The sequence below is a fragment of the Tursiops truncatus genome, chromosome 12 (assembly GCF_011762595.2).
Source record: "Tursiops truncatus isolate mTurTru1 chromosome 12, mTurTru1.mat.Y, whole genome shotgun sequence".
Lineage (NCBI taxonomy): Eukaryota > Metazoa > Chordata > Mammalia > Artiodactyla > Delphinidae > Tursiops > Tursiops truncatus.
In genome coordinates this window covers 80891413-80911812 of record NC_047045.1, presented here as the reverse complement: position 1 = coordinate 80911812, position 20400 = coordinate 80891413, and the positions used below count along the sequence as shown (strand labels likewise).

General features: G+C 44.6%; 1 protein-coding gene across 1 annotated transcript in view; it reads left to right on the top strand.

Moving 5' to 3' along the window:
• The window catches only part of RSPH3 (radial spoke head 3), a 95710-nt gene extending 80605 nt beyond the window's left edge, over positions 1–15105 (top strand). Inside the window, exon 9 of the transcript XR_004529320.2 lies at positions 14446–15105. The gene's annotated coding sequence lies outside the window, so the exon portion shown is untranslated. The remainder of the gene's footprint in view (positions 1–14445) is intronic.
• The last annotated feature ends 5295 nt before the right edge of the window (positions 15106–20400 follow it).

Here is a 20400-nt window from a genome sequence, read left to right as displayed (position 1 = left end):
ATTATGGCACGAACGTAATATAGAACACTATCCAGATTTAAAAAATCGATAGTAGAAGAATGCTAATAACGGGAAACTCTTGCCAATATATTAAATGAAAATAGCAGTTGTAAACAATGGGCACAAGAGGGTTCCATTTTTGGTAAAACAAGAAGTTGATAAAATAATGTTTTCAAAATATTAACTAATAATATGGATGAATCTCACAGACATCATTTTTTTTTAACACATTTTAAATATTTATTTATGTTTGGCTGTGTTGGGTCTTCGTTGCTGTGCACGGGCTTTCTCTAGTTGCGGCGAGCGGGGGCTGTTCTTTGTGCCGGTGCACGGGCTTCTCATTGCGGTGGCTTCTCTTGTTGCGGAGCATGGACTCTAGGCGTGCGGGCTTCAGTCGTTGTGGCAGACGGGCTCAGTAGTTGTGGCTCACGGGCTCTAGAGCGCAGGCTCAGTAGTTGTGATGCACTGGCTTAGTGGCTCCGTGGCATGTGGGATCTTCCTGTACCAGGGCTTGAACCCATGTCCCCTGCATTGGCAGGCAGACTCTTAACCACTGCGCCATCAGGGAAGTCCCTCCCGGACATCATTTTGAACAAAAGGAGCCAGATATAAAAAGTGCACATTAAAAGAAATGAAAATGGTGTTTACCTTCATGTGTGGGAGGCAGGGGTGCAGGGAGAATGGATATTGACTGGGAAGGAACATAAGGGAAACTTCCAGGGTGCTGGAAATATTTTCTGTCTTGAGCTGGGATGTCAGCATGTAGGTGTCCACAAAAGTAAAACTGTTTTGAGTTGTGCACTTAAGATGAGTGTTCTTCAGGCACTTTATTGTTTGTATGATAAACCTCAATTTAAGAAAAGTAAAAATCTTTCTGCTGATTGTCCCATGCCCTGCCCCTAAACACCTCTACCATCATATTAGAGCATCCAGTATGGTCGGTCACCTGTTCAACGTCTGGAGAGAGGTGTGAGGGAGCGGTAGTCCGAGCAGCAGCAGAGTTAACACCCAGGGGCGTTATCTCGGCTTAGTCTCTGATCCTACCCATGAGGATAACCCCATCTTAAACTGTCCTAGGGTACGAAAAGATGAGAGGAGAATATGCCCCAGGAGAGGAGGGGGATGAAGGTGAGCGGTGGGGAGCACAGACACTGAAAATATCTAGTTCATGAAATTCCTAAGCAGAGAAAGTGGTTAAATGCCTCCCATTGCAAAGGTATGAAGGAAGGAGGGAAAGAGAGAGGAAGGAAGGAAGGAAGGAAGGAAGGAAGGAAAGGAGGGAGGGAGGAAGGGAGGAAAGCAGAGAGGGAAGGAAGGAGCAAAAAAGACTTAAAAGATGTAGATAAAATATAATAGAATTATGGATGATTTTTAAAATTTTCGCTTGTCTGTATTTTCTAAATTTTTGTTTTTTACAATTGTGTATTATTTTTGCAATAAGAAAAGGAAGCTGTTTGTTCGTGCTTCACGATACTTACACTGCATGCCGTGGTGGGAAGTCAACAGTTCCTAACAGGTCCTGTTCAATTTTGACCTTAGGTCAATCCACCCTGGTTTTACGTGACCTCAGGTGGTCCCACCCTTGTCTATGAGCATCTTGGGTGATTTATCACCTTTAGGATTGTGCAAGCAACATGACATTGTTGGGAGTCTTTTTTCTTGATAACAAATTACTAAAGACATAACCCAGAAAGAAAGTGTGCCCAGGCGCACGTATGCGCAGAGCAGGCTGGTTTCTCTCCAGCGCTACACACAGGTGGGCCCTAGGCACAGAGCCGCAAAGGAGCGGGTGGGTTACCTTAGGCCACCAGGGCCTCGGCTTTCCATGCTCCTCCCCGCTTTCAACACTTGTTCCCAGGAAACGTTCTGTAGTCTCTTTCATACTGAATTTAAAAGCACTTAGAGAGAGATCAGAGCTCTCAAGGGGCTCAGAATCTAAGATCAGAATCTAAGCAGAGACGCTCTAGTTGCAGATTTCTGCAAAAACAATCAACCGCTGCACAGGTGTTTTAATGATAGAATAGGAAGCCTGCGTCAGCCCTTGAATAAAAGCTGCCACCAAGTCTGCCACTCTAAGGCCCTGACCCCACCCCAGCTCCCACCCCAGGCACTGCTCCACGTTCCCTGTTCCTGCCTGGGATGGTCCGTGGTTGTTGGCACGTTGTAAAGCCATGTCAACATTGACTGGACCCCATTCTACACTCAGTTTGGTGACCAGACGCCACTGAACAGAAAGCTTGAGGCAGGCTGTATTGCCCCAAGAGGCTTCTCTGGGGGAGGTGGGCTCATCAAGTACCAGAAAGATGCAAGTACAGACGGTCCCCAACTTACAGTGGTTTGACTTACAATTTTTCCACTTTATGATGCTGCAAAAGTGAAACACATTCAGCACTCGCTGTCACTGTCCAGCATCACGAGAGACGATGGTCCCGCATTTCCCTGGTCCAGGAAAAGATCCAAATTCCAAATCTGAAGTACGATTTCTACTGAATGTGTGACGACAGTCAACAAACCAATACCTTATAACCACTCTGTACCCAGACAAGCATTGTTTTCACTTTCAGTACAGTATTCAATACATCACGTGAGATATTTCAACACTTTATATAAGATAAGCTTTGTGTTAGATGATTTTGCCCAACTGTGGGCTAATGTAAGTGTTCAGAGCATGTTTAAGGTGGGTGAGGCTAAGCTATGGTGTTGACTACGTCGGCTATATTAAATGCATTTTTGACTTAACGATATTTTCCATTTACAATGGGTTTCTCAGAGTGTAACCCCATTGTAAGTCAAGGAAGATCTGTAGTTGGGACCAGTAGGGATAGTTTGCGTAAATGATTGAAGGCAGGACAATGATGAAACTCATGTGGCTGGAGCAGAGACTTCTAGATGGAGCTCCTTCTCCCCAAAGGCTGGAGCAGAAACTGAAACACACTTATTGATGGACAGATGGATGGTAGGATATCAAAGAGTGAGCTGATTAATTTGTATTTTATCTTAAAAGTGATAGTGAGTCAAACAAATGATTCTGAGCAGCCCAGTGAAAAGTTGAAATTGTACTTTAGAAAGATGTATCTGCAGGATGGATAAGGAAGGGAGAACTGGTGATGAGGAAGCTAGGCTGTAGCCTACTCCCCAGGAGAGAAAGCACTTAGGGAGCCAGCCACAAAAACAGACATTGTGAATTAAGAAGCATTGGACTTTAGTGCCTCATTGGGTGTGAAGGGTTCAAATGAGGGAAGAATCGAAGACACTGCTGACATATAAACCTGGAGAAATCTGATACATCCCCTAGCTCTTCCCATTCGCTCATTCACTGAACACCAGTTGAGCACTTACCACGTACAAAGAGCTAGAGATTTTTAAAAGATGGGTAAGAGAGACAGCATGTACTCTTGAGAGGCTCATAGCCTAGTGCGAGAGAAGATAGAATCCACAAAATGATGTGAAGATGCAGGACTTGCACTTGGTCGGGGTGCTGCAAAGCATGGAGAAGGGTCTTTAATTCTCATGACAGGTACTGTCATCGACATGAACCCTGCTCCCCCATGCTGGCTCATTCTGTCATGGCTTTAAATAGAGGCAAAGGCTGGAAAATTCCTAAGGGGCTGGGTGGGGGGTGGATCTCTGGGACCAGTGAGAAGGAGAGCACTGCAGATGGGAAGGAGCCCCAAGAAGCATGTCTCCCTTTCCTGAGCACAAGGTGTGGTGGGTGGACCCCAACGGTACCAGGTCACCTCACATTTGGTTACATCCCTTCTTAGATTCTCACGTATTTTTCCTCTCACTATTCTGCAGATAACACTGAGAGTCCTTGATGCTGGAGCTGGAAAAGATAGTTTAGTATATACAACCTCATCTGTAGACGAAGAAAACTTCCCTTTCAGTGCTCCTTGTTCTTCATTCCTCTCCATTTGCTCTCACTAACAAGGCTTAACTATGCTGGGTCATTAGAAAGCTAAGTGGGGACTTCCCTGGTGGTGCAGTGGATAGGAATCTGCCTGCCAATGCAGGGGACATAGGTTTGATCCCTGGTCCGGGAAGACCCCACATGCCACAGAGCAACTAAGCCCGCGAGCCACAACTACTGAGCATGCGAGCCACAACTTCTGAGCCCACACGCCACAACTACTGAAGCCCGTGTGCCTAAAGCTCATGTTCTACAACAAGAGAAGCCACCACAAGGAGAAGCCCGCTCACTGCAACAAAACAGAGTAGCCTCCGCCCGCCACAACTAGAGAAAGCCCGTGTGCAGCAACAAAGACCCAGTGCAGCCAAAAATAAAATTAAATATTTTAAATAAAAAAAAAGCTAAGTGATAAGTACACAATAATTTTTTTTTTTTTTAATTTATGGCTGCATCGGGTCTTAGTCGTGGCATGCGGGACCTTTCGTTGTGGCACTCGGGCTTCTCTCTAGTTGTGGTGCTTGGCCTCAGTAATTGTGGCACGCGGGCTTAGTTGCCCTGTGGCATGCAGGATCTTAGTTCCCCGACCAGGGATCAAACCCATGCCCCCTGAATTGGAAGGCAGATTGTTAACCACTGGACCACCAGGGAAGTCCCCATAATAATGTTTTAATGGAGTCACAGAATGGTGCTAATAGCTGGTAATGACTTAATGTGTTTTTCCTTCTAGGGTCATTTACATTTTATAATAGAAAGTTCTTAAACACCCTTAACAACAACAACAACAAACCCCAAACAAATATTAATAAAAGCCAACAAAACAAAATGAAAACAGATGAAGGTATGCATGCCCCCAGGTGGATTGTATCAGATTAGAGCAGAAGAGGGTAGACAGGCTTTCTGCAGAGGGGAGTAAGAGCTTCTCAAATTTCACCCTCCAAACCCAGGTTGCTGCCCCCTTGGCCTTCTATGAACGCAGCTGACCCTGTACATACAAATTCTTCTCACACGGACTAAGATGATGGATGTATGACCTAACTGGGAGAAAGGGGCAGGTGGGAGATAACAGTATGAAGGCAAGAGGACACCAAAGAAACACAAGACATGAGTGATGACAATCCCTCACTCCTCTTTCCTAATACTGGGATTTGAAATTATTTCACAAGCAATGTAAGGTATGTAATGTCACTTGCATCTCAGAGATACAGATCAGTGAGTTGGGGTCAGAATCCCTGGGAATCATCAAAAGACAGGCCATCTATTTTCAGTGCTGCTGCTGATGAGCTGGGACCCACCTTCCCACAGGAGGTTGACTGTGTTCTCCAGTCTTCTGGCCTGACTTCCTCTCCAAACAATGTAGAAATGTGTGCACTGTACAGAGGCCCAGCCAAGGGGACAGAGAAGCTGAAATCCAGCTCATGCTCAGCTCACTAAGCCTTGAATCATGGGCAGGTCTGCACCGCACCAGAGAAAAGAGCACTTTTTTTTTCTTTTTTAGTGGTCTGACCAAAGAAGTGTCTGTACCTAATTTGAACACAGGAATATGTAGGTTAGGGACATCTATCTACTTCTTGTCTCCCTGGAACCTACACAAGACTAAATTGATGCCTCTGGAAATAAATAAGCTACTCTCGGTCTCTCCAACGGTCCATGTCAGACCATGCCAAACAAAACAGTGCTGAATTTAAAAGAACACTGTGAAGAGGAATCTCCCTTGTCTTTCCAAGTCCCTTGAATGAGTGTCCACTATTACCCCATCTATTCAACATTGTACTGGAGGTCCTAAACAGTGCAACAAGGCCAGAAAAAGAAATAAAAGGTTTAAAAACTGGACAGCAACAAGTAAAACTATATTTATTTGTAGATGACAGGATTATATAGAAGAAAATGAACAAATTATTAGAATTAAAAATAAACTTAGGGCTTCCCTGGTGGCTCAGTGGTTGAGAATCTGCCTGCCAATGCAGGGGACATAGGTTCAAGCCCTGGTCCGGGAAGATCCCACATGACGTGGAGCAACTAGGCCCACATGCCACAACTACTGAAGCCCACATGCCTAGAGCCCATGCTCCACAACAAGAGAAGCCACCACAATAAGAAGCCCACGCACCACAGTGAAGAGTAGCCCCCGCTCATTGCAACTAGAGAAAGCCCAATGCAACAGAGACGAAGACCCAATGCAGCCAAAAATAAATAAATAAATAGATAGATAGATAAATAAATTCATCAAAGTCACTGGCTATAAGGTCAATATACAAAAATCAATCATATTTCTATATACAACAAAAAAATTGAAAATGAAAAATATTTAAACTCTATTTATAATAGTATCGAAAATATAAATACCTAAGAATAATTCTAACAACAACAACAACAAAATGTGCCCAATCTCTATGCTGAAAACTGTAAAACATTTCTGGGAGAGAAATTAAAGAAGAACTAAATAAACAGATATTCCAACATAAATGAGGGAGAGTAATCTATATAGTAATAATATTTCTATATTCTACTTAAAGTGATAAAATACTAGTTCTAATTAGACTGTGAAATATTAAGTATGTACATTATAATCCCTAGAGCAATCAGTAAAAACATACACAAAGAGATATAATTTTAAAACTCAACAGAAAATTAAAATGGAATACTAAAAAATATTCAAATAATCTAAAACAAGGCAGAAAGGGGAAACAAAGGAAAGAGAAACAGAGAGAACAAACAGAAAAGAAATAACAAAATGTTAAAACAACCTAAATCCAGACATATCAATAACTACACAATTAAATGCAAATGATCAAAACCACAGGTCAGCAAACTTTTTCTATCAAGTGCCAAATAGTAAATATTTAAGGACTTCTCAGCTATATAGTCTGTTATAAATACTCAGCTCTGCTTTTGTAGGGGAAAAGCAACCATAGAAAAGATTTAATCAAATGAGCATGGCTGTGTCTCAATAAAACTTTATTTACAAAAACAGGCAACTGGCAAGATTTGACCCACAGGCATAGTTTGCTGGCCCCTGGTCTAAACACATCAATAAAAAGATAAGAGATTTTCAAAGTGGATTAAAAAACAAGACCAAACTATATGCTGTCTATAAAACAAAACAAAACAACACAGACACACACCCTGTCTTAAATAATAAAAGGATGAAAGGAAATGTACTGTTTAAATACTAACCAAGAGAAAGCTGGCGTGGCTAGGTTGATATCACAAAGTGGACTTCAGAGCAAGAAAAATTACCAGGGATAAAGAGGGACATTTTGTCGAAAGACAATTCTCCAAAGGCTCTAACATTGTCAACATCTTGTGAGCAGAGGCAATGACTGTCTTGGATCTGGAGTATCTTTTCAAGGATGTTGTACAGTTAGCAGCGCTGGAAATAGAAATGGTCCTTCCCTCCTTAGCAAGGGGCTGGTTTGTTTTCATTCTAGTAGAATAAGGATAATGTCTCCCTTTGGATCAAAGGTCAGGAAAGTCTGCTGCCCATTATGAGATTTGGGTGCTCTAATCTCAGGGATCCTCTGCTGTGATGCAACCCACTGCATGTACAGGTGCCATCTGGTCCCCTTTGCATCATCCAGTGGGAAATGGGGCTCAAGGCAGTAGTGCACATGCTGAAACTGTGGCTACTGCTTTAGTGGCCAATAAAGTCCTGTGACATTGACCTGGGAGCCTGTGTCTTCTGTCAGTACCCATAAAACTGTGGCAGGATAGCTTGTTAGTTTGCAAGGAGGGTAAACCTCAGACCCTTCACTGTTCTTACAAATGATAAAAAGGGTCACCATGATAACACAGCCATTCTAAACGTGTATGCACCCGAACAACAGAGCTTCAAGATGCCTGCAGCAAAAAGTGATAACACTGAAAGGAGAAACGGACAAATCCACAATTACAGGTGGAGAGTTCAACACTCCTCTCTCAGTAATCACTAGAACAAATAGAGAATTAGCAAGGATACAGAACTGAAAAACACCATTAACCAAATAACCTGATTGATATTTCTAGACTATTTCACCAGATACATTTTTCCTGAAGAACATTCATCAAAAGAGACCATATCCAGGTCATAAAACAAACTTTGATAAATTTAAAAGAAGTAAAATCATATAAAATATGTCCTATGACCATAATGGAATTCAGAAATCAATAAGAAAAAGATAACTGGAAAGGGCAGGGCAACTAAGCCCACAGCCTGCAAGTAGAGAGAAGCCGGCACGTCACAACGAAGACCCAGCGCAGCCATAAATAAATAAATAAATAAATAAATAAATAAATAAATAAATAACCCAACAACCCTCTCACATGTATTTAATCTAGAAAAATGAAAACGTATCTTTACATAAGAACCTGTACACAAATGTTTACAGCAGCACTAATTATAATTGTTAAAAAGTGGAAACAACCCAAATTTTCTTCAACCAGTGAAAAAACAGTGGTACCTGCAGCAACACAGATGAATCTCCCAGGCGTGACACTGAGTGAAAGAAGCCAGACCCAAAAGGCTACCCATTATATGATTCTATTTATATAACATTCTGGAAAAGGCAGAACTATAGCCACAAAGAATAGATGAGTGGTTCCCAGAGGTTACAAGCAGGGCAAGGATATGACTACAAAAGGCAGCACAGGGAGTTCTGGTGTGATGCAACTGTTCCCAATCCAGATTATGGTGGTTACACCCTACATGTGTCAAGTCCCGTAGCACTGTAATTTTTTTTTTAATTTAAAAAACTCAGTGTTATTGTATGTTCACTTTAAAAACAAAATAAAATAAAGACACCATAAGAAACTTAACAGGCAAGACACAGACTGGTAGACTATATTCATGATACATGTGCCTAATAAAAGACTTATATCCAGAAAATATAAAACATTCCCAGAAATTGTAGGGAAAAGACAGACGAACCCATTAAAAAATAGAAGATCTGAACAATCATTTCACAAAAATAAGTAACCTAAAAGGTCAATAAGTTAGTAAAGGGGCTCAACATCATTATCCATTAGAGAAAACCAAATGAAAGCCACAAGGAGATCTTGGTACATACCAAGAAATTGTTTTAAAAACTGTTAATGCCGGGGGCTTCCCTGGTGGCGCAGTGGTTGAGAGTCCGTCTGCCGATGCAGGGGACGCGGGTTCGTGCCCCGGTCCGGGAAGATCCCACATGCCGCGGAGCGGCTGGGCCCGTGAGCCATGGCTGCTGAGCCTGCGCGTCCGAAGCCTGTGCTCCGCAACGGGAGAGGCCGCAACAGTGAGGGGCCCACGTACCGCAAAAAAGAAAAAAAAAAAACTGTTAATGCCAACGGTTGGCAATGATGTGAAGTAACTAACTTTCATATATCAATTCAACTTTGGGGGGGAAACTGCTAAGCAGTGTCTATTAAAACTAAACATATACTTATCCTATGACATAAAATGTCCACTCATCTGTATAAACCCAAGATTGTGTGCATGTACTCACCAAAAGACCATATGAATGTTCACAGCACCTTCATTCCTAATAACTGAAAACTGAAAACCAAAATGCCTGTCAATGGTGGAACGGATAAATTAATTGTTCTATATTTCATACAATAGGATACTACCCAATAGTAAACAAACTACTGATGTACGCATATACCATGGATGAATCTTACAGATATTATGTTGGGTGAAAGAAACCAGATGGGAGAAGGCACACTATTTGGCTGCAATTATATGAAGTTTAAGAACAGGCAAAATTAATACACAGTAATAGAAGCCAGAATACTGGTTACCTCTGGGGTGATAAGTATTAACTGGGAAGGAGCAGGTGGACACCTGGGATGGTGAGGTATATTTTCAATATCCTATATCTTGATCTGGGAGCTGATTACATGTGTAAAAGTTCACCCAGCTGTTCTCTTAAGATCTGTGCAGTGTATTATGTGAAAGTTATACCTCAATTTAAAAAAGGAAGAAAGATGAGGAATGAAGGAGGAAGGAAAGAAAATGAAGGAGAGAATGAAAGGAAGGGAGAGAGGGAGGGAAGAAAACGAGACAGAGATGACTATGATCTCCAGGGGATCTCCTCAAAAATACCCTTATTGGGTAGGTACTGTTGTCTGCATCTTAAAGACGCGACCACGCCGAGGTCTGTTGATGTGTTCAGTGTTCAGTGTCACAGAGCGGGTGTGTGACGCGAGCAGAGGCTGGAACCCCGTGTGCACGACGCCAAAGCCTTTGTTTTTCCACCTACTATCTCAAGTCACCTCCTCCTAGAAAGGTGACCCCAAGAAATGCCTCCCTGAATTGATCATTTCTTGGTGGGAAGGATGTCTATCTTACATCCTTTTCAAATAGGAAAGCAGTTAGAGGAGTGTAGCGCTGAGTTCTGTTGAAGCGGAGCCCGACAGCGCCGCGTCACTCACACAGAAACGCAGATTCCGCGGCTGATGACGAGCCGCAGCGGACCACCCTCCCCGCCTACAACAGGCGGAAGCAGGCGCGCGAGGGCCCGGCTCTCGCCGCCCCTCCCCGCAGGTGGTCGGGCCTGGCAGCTCACCTGCGAGCGCGCGGCTGTGAGCTGGCGGCTCAGGCCCGCACGCATTTATAAGGCGCTATTTTGGTCGCGCGTCCTGATTGGCCGGCCGCGGCTGAGGACACACTCGCGCGCGCCGCGGGGCGAGGCGGAGCCGAAACCCGGGGGAGGAGCGCTTCCGGCGGCCTAGAGGTCTGACGAGTCCGGGGGCTGCGGCGTGCGGGGCTGCCGAGCTTCCCCGAGGGCGATCTGGGGCCGCCGTGGCCACTCAGCAGTCTGTCGGTTGGGTGACATTTTAACGAAAGAGCCTGTGTCACCGAAAAGGGGCTGCTAAGAATCAACTGATTCACGCTTTTGGAGGGAGTTGCCAGCAGCCCTGACACTCACGAGCCACGTGGCGGGAACTGCGAGAACCATAGCAGACGCGAGCTCGAAGCCGCTCGAGTGTCAGTTCCTGTGTGTACAAGCGCTTGCCAGCTCCCTCTGCAGACCTGTCTTTCTGTCATTCTTACCTCGCCCTTTGCTAAACCAGCCCTCTGCGGCCGCCAGCCCTCTGAGGCCGTCATCCGACTGTGGCCGGGCCTCCATTCCTCTCTTACCTCGGTGCTGTCATTTACCCTTTTCTGAAGCAAGAGGAACAAAACACTCCCTGGACGTCTCAGGAGGATCTCATTTCCACCACATTCCCCTATCGTGGTCAGAGCCACGTCTGGCCTTCCCTGCTTTCTGGCTGTCCATCAATCAGGTGGTATTACTTCTCTGAGTTTCAAGGTTTTTTCTTTTGGTGACAGAGGCTGGTTTGAGCTTCTTTGGTGAAAGTTACTAAATAACTACAGAGTGTGATTCACGGAAAATCCTATCGTGCTTAAAAAGATAAGCAAAAAGGACCATCTGAAGGCACCACTAGCTATTGGATGGGAACTTAGCTTGAAAAGGATTCTGTTTAGGAGTTCTGTTACCTCATTAGAATCACAAATATTACCTCTGGTTGCAAAACCCTTAAAGGCCTTTGAGATTTCCTGAGCTCACAGCCTTGAAAATCATTTGCATTTAGATATGTAGAAAGAATATAACTTAGTAACTATTGAACACATCAATAAAAATTATCATTCATTATCTTTTTTTAATTGGGGTTTCTCTAGTTGTGGCGGGCGAGCGGGGCTACTCATCGTTGCGGTGCGCGGGCTTCTCATGGCGGTGGCTTCTCTTGTTGCCGAGCACAGACTCTAGGAACGCGAGCCCAGTAGTTGTGGCTCGCGGGCTCTAGAGCACAGGCTCAGTAGTTGTGGCACACGGGCTTAGTTGCTCCACGGCATGTGGGATCTTCCGGGACCAGGGCTCAAACCCATGTCCCCTGCATTGACAGGCAGATTCTTAACCACTGCACCACCAGGGAAGTCCCTCATTAAGTATTTTCAATAAGCCAGGCATTGTAAATGCTTAACAGGCATTTCTCTTAATGCTTACAAAATCCCCATGACTTAGATACCATTATTCCTCCCATTTTACAGAAAGGAAAAGTAAGGCCAGAGGGATTGAATAATTTGACTGAAGTCACATATTAATCTGGCGTCAGTGCTGGGATTTATACCCACGGTGGTCTGATTCCAATGTTTGTGCCCTTAAGTACTAAGCTCTGTAGTTTCTTTTTTCCTTGTCTTATCTGATTAGGAATTCAGTCTTGTCTGGCACAAAAGGAGTTGAGGTCAGTCAGTAAGTGCTGTAACTTCTCAGGAAGATGTTTGTCCTGCTGCTGGCTTAAGAAAAGGATTGCTAGGAAGGGAAAATAATGGTGCCAGGGGTCTTAACATTCTCTGCTTCCCCTGAACAACAGACCGTATTCAACCTGGAGTACAAAGTTTTGGAAAAGATTTTGAATTCTGTTGTGCCCCTTGATACGCAGACTGGACTGTTTACAAAGTGGCCTCACTTAGATCCACTTGGTTGGTTAGGAGCCGAGAAGCAAACTGGTCTTAACAGTGACTTTCAAACATTTTTCTACACATTCCCCCACAGAGCTACCAGAACCACCTGATGGAAGTTAAAAATGCAAGACACGCAGTGGCTCCAAGGCTCCAAATCCCCAGCCCGCCACCCTCCTTCTCTGTCTGATGTTGTGTGCGTTTCCAAGCTTCTCTGAAACTCATTTTTCTTATCTGCTGCAAGGATTAACTGAGATCTGTGAAGTTCCTGGGTTAGTGTGTGGTGTATATAGATACTAGATGTTTGTTCTCTTTCTTGCCCTTTTCCTTGACTGTTTAAGAAGGAAAGGACATAGTTGTGACGATCAGCCCTTTATTTCTTTTACAGAGCTACACTGACGGTACTAAATTTCATAGTCAAGTAATAATTTACATTAAGGCCATTTATTATCATCTATAACTTTAAAAATTCTTATTGAAATTTCAGCAACATCATTTCCACATAGCAGCTTCAGCTTTCTTTGTGTCTGTCATTCATTGAACAGATAGTTACTAAAAATCTGTTAGGTATAAGACATGGTTATTCTTTAATAGAGCTTTCTGAAAACATTTCAACAAAATAGCCTGTTCACAAGTAGGCATTAGGGAAATAGACTGTATTTTATGGTAATAATAGCTTGTTCTTTCTTACTGGGCCTAAGCTTCAACTCTGAACTTAACTCTTCTTGAAAATTATTTGGTCTGACAAGACAAAAAAGAAAAACAAACATAAAAAACTAAGAACAGGAACAACTAGGCATTAACAAAAATTAAAGGCATGTTTAAAAAATATATAATGCAGAGGATGTTTCCCCTTAAAAGCCAATTCATTTTTGTTGATTGATCTTGCATAATCAATTAACAGATCGTTTTCATCACTGCTAATCAGGCAAAGAGACGCTTTTAAGTCTTCTTTTCAAATATAAAGTTATAAATATGCTGTGTTCGTGCGTGTGTTGCACGGCGAGGTGGCAGTGGATATTACTACAAAAATGCAAACTTCACGAACCATTACACATCCAAATAAGTTTTAAGTAAACTGAGCCTCCAGAAACTTGCAAGGCATTACGTTTGACTACATGGTTTGAATTTAAGTGGAGCTGCTTTTTCCTAATTCAAAAGTGTGTGTATTAGGCAATGGGCAACACGTACTTGATACAGAAATACCTGTTTGGATTATTTGATTCAGTCAAATGAGCAGCCAATTCAGTTAGAAAGAAATGAGACAAATCCACTTTTTTTGGCCACTTTAACCTATACTTTTAGACTTAGAAGTCTTTCATAGAATTTGTGTCTTAGGGGTGAGAAATTAACATACAATTATATATGATACGAGAAATTAATATATACCATAATATACAAGATCAGCTATTGAAAGTAACTGAGTTATTAACTACAAAAATGTAGTAATATGAACTGAGCACGTAGTGTAATAGACACCGAATGCCAATATTGCTCAGTATAATGGTTTTGATTCATCCTTTTAACTCCTTTCATTGCCAGCAAGAGTAATTTAGGGTGTGATTGGATCAGATTACTTTTTTGCTCCAATAAAGGGCTCCTTTTGAAAACCTGCCTGTCACTCTTTACTGTTGCCCCAATACAACATCTTCTGTTGACAAAACTGAGAAACCAAACAGTAGCAGGTAATGGAAGTGCCCTCTACTCTTGCAAAGCAAGTGAACACAGCCTCCGCCCTGGAGTCTCACCCAACGAGGATCTACATGTTAAATGGCCCTTCTGAAGCATGCATGCATGCATTCATTCATTCATTCAACAAATAATTCTGGGTCTCTTCTTATGTCCCAAGCATACAAATAAATATGAAAGTCATGGTAACTGCTATAACTGGCTTGCAGTCTAGAGGAGGTGAGAGATGAACAAGCACATAACGCAGCTGAGAACTCATTTCTACCACAGAAGAATTTAAATATGTGTGCAAGGGGGTAGAATTGGAGAAAGCTACAGAGACTGTAGGCAACACCAAGCTCAAGGGCTCAGGCTGTGGGAGTCTTAGGAGATGAAGACAGAACACAACAGCCTGAGATCCACACTAAAGCATTTGATCACCAAACTGCAGGTTGTGTGGAGTCCAGAGGCATTAAGAGGGTGTCAGAAAAGCTGCTTCCTGAAGTCTGCAGACTGGCTGTCCGTGCTCTACCAAGGGAAGAAAAATGGAAGACTTGGATCTGGTCTACGGTTCTCCTGAGTGGTGGTATTGCCCAAGCACACGCCATGGTAAGGTATTTTACTAGCTCTGCTTTACGCAGGATTAGAACTTCAGCTGCACTTGTGGGTTTATAGGGAAATTATCTTGCCAGACATCAGTCCTTGTTCTCTGACAGTAAACAAATGGTTCCAGCAGCCTGGGGGATAATTGTCACACTTAATACACACAGTATTATAATATGTTTAGACTTGGACTTTTGTCTAAAAACTGCAAGTTTAAGGCTTTTTACTGACATTGCTCACTTTACTGTGAAACACACGATAAGCCTCTTTGCTTTACTTGGGAGTTTATAGTAATGGCTCGTTCAAGGTCCTAGCCAGTTTGCATTACAGGATGCCACCGTCACTAAAGGGACACATTTGAACACAAGCACAATCGATAAGATGAAGGCTGAGTGTTCCTGCCGAAGGAATCAGTAGAGCACAAGAAGTGCACACGGTGGCATGAACACCTGAAGATCGGTTCAGAGGTACATCTGAGCTAGGAAAGGTGCTGGATACTGACTCTGTAATGGCTGTGTTTAAAGACTGCGTAACTCAAATTTCGTTACGCAGTCTTTATGAATGAAATACAGAAATGAAATACAGAAATATGAAAGTCATGGTAACTTTGAAATACAGAAATGTTCCTCGCCATTCACTGTGTCTTACACTGGGCAATCTTGATTATTCCCTTGACAGTAAAACTAGGGAATTATACCAGGTGGATCTGGGCAGGATGGTTCATGATGGTAGCATTTTACAGCAGGAATCCTAAAAATGCCTGGAATGCAAGATAAACCCTTCTCTGGCTAACATCAGCAATCATCAGATGCCTTCCCATGGTCCTTGGTCACAAGCCCCTTCTTCAAAGCTCACTTCAGATGACAGAGATCACTGGCTGAAACATTGTGGTGATTGCTGTGGGAATCTTGACTAAAGGGAGCTAGCTAGCTAGATAGCTAGCTAGATAGCTAGATAGCTAGCTAGGGCAGCTGCACCAGGTGCATGAAAAGCCTTTTAGGAAGGAGCTGTTTCACACCACTAGGGATAGGCTGTCAAGATGGGCAGACTTTGAAAAAGCCTGATGTCTAGCCATTTCCTAGGCATTCTCCAAAAACTGGAAGTTTCCAAGGAAGAGCCAGTGGCATACATTCTAGAACTGGCTGCATAACAACTCACTTGCCAGTAGAAGTGTAACTTTCAGAAACATGCTGGTGCCTGCAGCCCCAAGGGTCTGAAGCTCTGCTGGCCAAAGACCAAGGACAAGACTCAAAATAGGCTCCAGCTCCAGTTCTGGCTCCAGCTCAGGCCTCCTAAAGGCGGCTACGCACCATAAAGGTCTCCATGTGCCATGTGAGGAAAGAAGGACGGGTGTCTTCCTGGGCTGCTGTCCGCATGAGGCTGGCGTCCTCCTGTGCTATTCGTACAAATAAACCTGAGGCAGGAGCTGTCCAGAAAAATTAATGTCGTTGATAATGGGACAAAGAAGATTATGTGTCACCTGATAGGATGCAGTAAGAACATGAAGCACTTCTGTGAAATTCCTACCCCAAATGCCTAATCTGAATCTAATTATGAGAACATATCAGACACACACAAATCGAGGAACATTCTACAAATTAACTGACCTATAACCTCACAATGTCAGTGTTGTGAGAGACAAGGAAAGACACATCAACCATTCCAGACGGAAGGAGATTAAAGACATTTGACATCTAAATGAAGTGCCTCATCCTGGATTGTATCATTTGTCTCTAAGGAATGCCGTTTGGACAAATGGTGAAGCTTGAATGGAGTTGGTAGTAGTTGTAATGTTCCAGCGTTGATCTCCTGGTCTTGATGGCTACGTTGTGGTTATGTAGAAGACTGTCCTTGTTGGTAGACCATCTGCAGTAAAGTTTTTAGGGGTAAGAGGAAATCATGCCTGCAACTTACTCTCAAATTGTTCAAGAACTAACAAGATCTTTGAATTATTCTTGCAACATTTTTGTATTTTTGAAATTTTTTTTTTTTTTTTGCGGTACACGGGCCTCTCACTGTCGCGGCCCCTCCCATTGCAGAGCACAGGCTCCGGATGCACAGGCTCAGCGGCCATGGCTCACGGGCCCAGCCGCTCCACGGCATGTGGGATCCTCCCAGACCAGGGCACGAACCCGTGTCCTCTGCATCGGCAGGCGAACTCCCAACCACTGCGCCACCAGGGGAGCCCTGAAATTTTTTTTTTAATTTATTTACCTTATTTATTTATTTTTGTCTGTGTTGGGTCTTCGTTGCTGCATGCAGGCTTTCTCTAGTTGCAGTGAGCAGGGGCTACTCTTTGTTGGGGTGCGCCGGCTTCTCATTGCGGTGGCTTCTCTTGTTGCAGAGCATGGGCTCTGCGAGCACAGGCTTCAGTAGTTGTGGCGCGTGGGCTCAGTAGCTGTGGCTCGCAGGCTCTAGAGGGCAGGCTCAGTAGTTGTGGCACACGGGCTTAGTTGCTCCATGGCATGTGGGATCCTCCCGGACCAGGGCTTGAACCCGTGTCCCCTGCATTGGCAGGAGGATTCTTAACCACTGCGCCACCAGGGAAGCACATATTTTTGAAATGATTAAAACAACACAAAAATCCAAGGACTTCAAGCGTGCTAGGGCTAATACTTTGTATTCTACCATTCGTTCATTTACTACCATTTACTATTATTTACTACTATTCATTCAATTACTACCATTCGTTCATTAAGCATTTAGTAGGCACCCACCAAGTGTGAAGCAGTCTGTCTAGTCGCCGTTGCTGAGCCAATTGTGCCCCACTTAAAAAAATGGATTCTGAAAAGTTGGGCCTGGCAGCACAAATTTACTATTTATTTATTTATGGCTGTGTTGGGTCTTCGTTGCTGCATGCGGACTTTCTCTAGTTGAGGTGAGCGGGGGCTACTCCTCGTCGCGGTGCGCGGGCTTCTCATTGCGGTGGCTTCTCTTGTTGGGGAGCACGGGCTCTAGGTGCGCAGGCTTCAGTAGTTGTGGCGCACGGGCTTAGCTGCTCCGCGGCATGTGGGATCTTCCCGGACCAGGGCTCGAACCTGTGTCCCCCTGCATTAGCAGGCAGACTCCCAACCATTGCACCACCAGGGAAGCCCCCAAATTTACTTTTTGAGATCAAGTGTCTATTGAAGTCAGAATCTTCAGCACAGTGAACACAACCCCTCGTTCTTTCCATTGAAGCGTCCTTACAGTTAGGAGCCATCTTGAATCATAAAATGCTTACCTAACTGTTGCCAAGGCTCTAACTGCTTACTGCTCAAGATTAATGTCATCTTCAGATTGGAAATACACCCAGGGGCAGGTCCAAGTTTTATTTATGCCCCCCCAGATAAATAATACAAAATTATGAATTAAAAACTTGGCACAGGACCTTTGCAGGGGACCAGGCAAGTGAGGTTCCTGAAACTCATTATCTACTTTCTCCGTAAATCCACCCCTGACTCCACACAAATCAGACCGACCACCCTATTCGTGAGAGTCAAGGGGTCACCTGACCGAACGACTTCCTCTGCGGTGGTGTCTTTTAAATCTAGTGAATCAAGATTCTTCCAGGACTTTTGTCTCCAGATAAACCTAAGCTTTGATTTGGGCTGTCGCCTTAGACACCCTCTTGGTATCAACAGAATGACCGAACCCACATGTGAAGGAGACTTGCTCAGTGGAATGCCAGAGTTCTCATGGGTTTGTTCACCAGGGGGGTCATGTTTCGTGCACAGAGGTCACATAATAAGGCCACAGAGAACGACTGTGGACTTTACAGTGTCATTTGTATAGTCATTCTGGAGAATGTCACCAGGCTGTTAAGTAGAGTAACCATTTACTGCAGTATTTTTCTCACCTTTACCACGTAGGGAGTGTCCCCTACATGATGAAACCTGCCATGTGCCCGGGCACGTGTGGTACTGCATGAGAGACTACAGACCCTTCTTAACAGGGAATCCCCAAGCCGCGGCCTTATGTGATCCTCCATGACACGTCCCCACCTCCGTTCGATTCTCAGGGTCCCATCATTAGAGCCACCGTGGTCCTCATGTAGCTCCTTACTGCCCACAGGTCAAGGTTTTGACTCCTTGGGTGCACACAGGCCCTCACATCAACCTCCACTGTGCCTTTCCAGCCTCCCCTCCCCTTGGCCCCATTCCCTCCTCCACTCCAGCCAACCCGGATGCTCTCCCGAAAGAGGCCACGTCCTTTCACACCCACCTCTTTGCCTTCACATCCTTCTCGCAGTGCCCAATGCATCCTTTTACCTCTTCTCCCTCTGGAGCCCTGAAGAAACAGCCTGTCTTAGTCGGCTCAGGCTGCTATAACAAAATACCACAGACTGTGTGGCTTATAAATGATGGAAATTTATTTCTCACAGCTCTGCGGGCTGGCAGCCCAAGGCCAAGTGGCAGCATGGTCAGGTTCTGGTGGGAGCCCTCTTCCTGGTTCATAGCTGAGGCTTTCTTGCTGTGTCCTTATGTGGTGGGAGGGCTGAGGGACAGCTCCGGAGCCTCTTTTATAAGGGCACTGATCCCATTCATGAGAGTTCTTGCCTCCCAACCTGAGAACCTCCCAAAGACCCCACCTCCTGATACCATCATCTTTGGGGGTTAGGGCTTCAACATATGAGTTTTGGGGGGACACTTTCAGACCATGGCACAGCCCGAATGTCACCTCCCCTCTCAGAGATAGATTGGGCACAGAGTGTGCTATTCTTACTTCTACCTTCGTCACCTTCAGTTTAATAATACATTTTTTGTCAGTTGTTCCCAGTGGCCCGGAAACAGCCAGAGGCAGCAGGGGCCTCATCTTGCCCATCTCTGTAGACCCAACACCCTCACGCCGCGCCTGGTGTATGTTTGCTACTCGGTTGTTTCAGTAAGCTTCAGCTATTAATAATATCAGCAAGTATTCTATTCACTGACTGCTTATTCTCTGCCAGGTTGAACCAATACATGCAGCTGCTAAAATGCATGTGACCCGAGGAGCGGGTGGGGCCTCTGGAAGGCCTCCTCCCTCCAGTAAATGAGGGTGAGATGACTGAGTTGTCCTCTTGGACTGAGACCTGGGATCCAGAGGTCCACGGGTGGGAGGGGCTCCCAGCTGGTCAACTTTGGTCAGGCAGAGGCCACTGTGGGAGCCTCCCAGGTTAGGGGACATTCTCTGAGGTGGGGCTCCTCAGGAGGGCGGGGCAAGGAGAACAGGCCATAGGTGATAGGGCTCTCCAGCCGGTGCCAGGGAAAAGAGGAGACACAAGAAGTGGCCTTGGGTCTCTTTACCTGTACAGCTGGGAAACATCCTTGCATGTTGGCTAAATCCTTGAAAGAACAGATGAAGGACTGGAGTAGCGCTGATGCACTAATAACGACCGTGTAAAACCTTCATTGTTTCACATACAAATCCGTCTGAGGAAAATGCAAAGCTCAGCCAACTGGCCTTAAAATTGTTCGTTGTGCCCCATTAAAGAGAAAGGGAGGAGAAAAAGAAGGCTTGAAAAGTGCCAGAGACTGTGGAAAATAAATCATTGCTGTTTAGATTCTGCCCATTTCGTCAACGTTCCCTGCTGCTCTTCCAGAGAGGTCTGGCCTAGCTGGAGCTTGACATTGCCTGATACCTTCCATTTGTCTCTTGGTTTATCTCTCAAAGGGAAGTATTTGGGAGAAGTGAACGCCCCACTCTCTGCCGCAGGTGCCTTAGTGACTGCATTCAGCGCGGCTCTCTCTGTCGTGGAGGGCTAGAGTACGCGGCTTCAGGGCCTGGAGATAACCAGCCCTAGAAAACCTGCCGCTAGGACATTCCGATCCTGGATCTCGTTGCA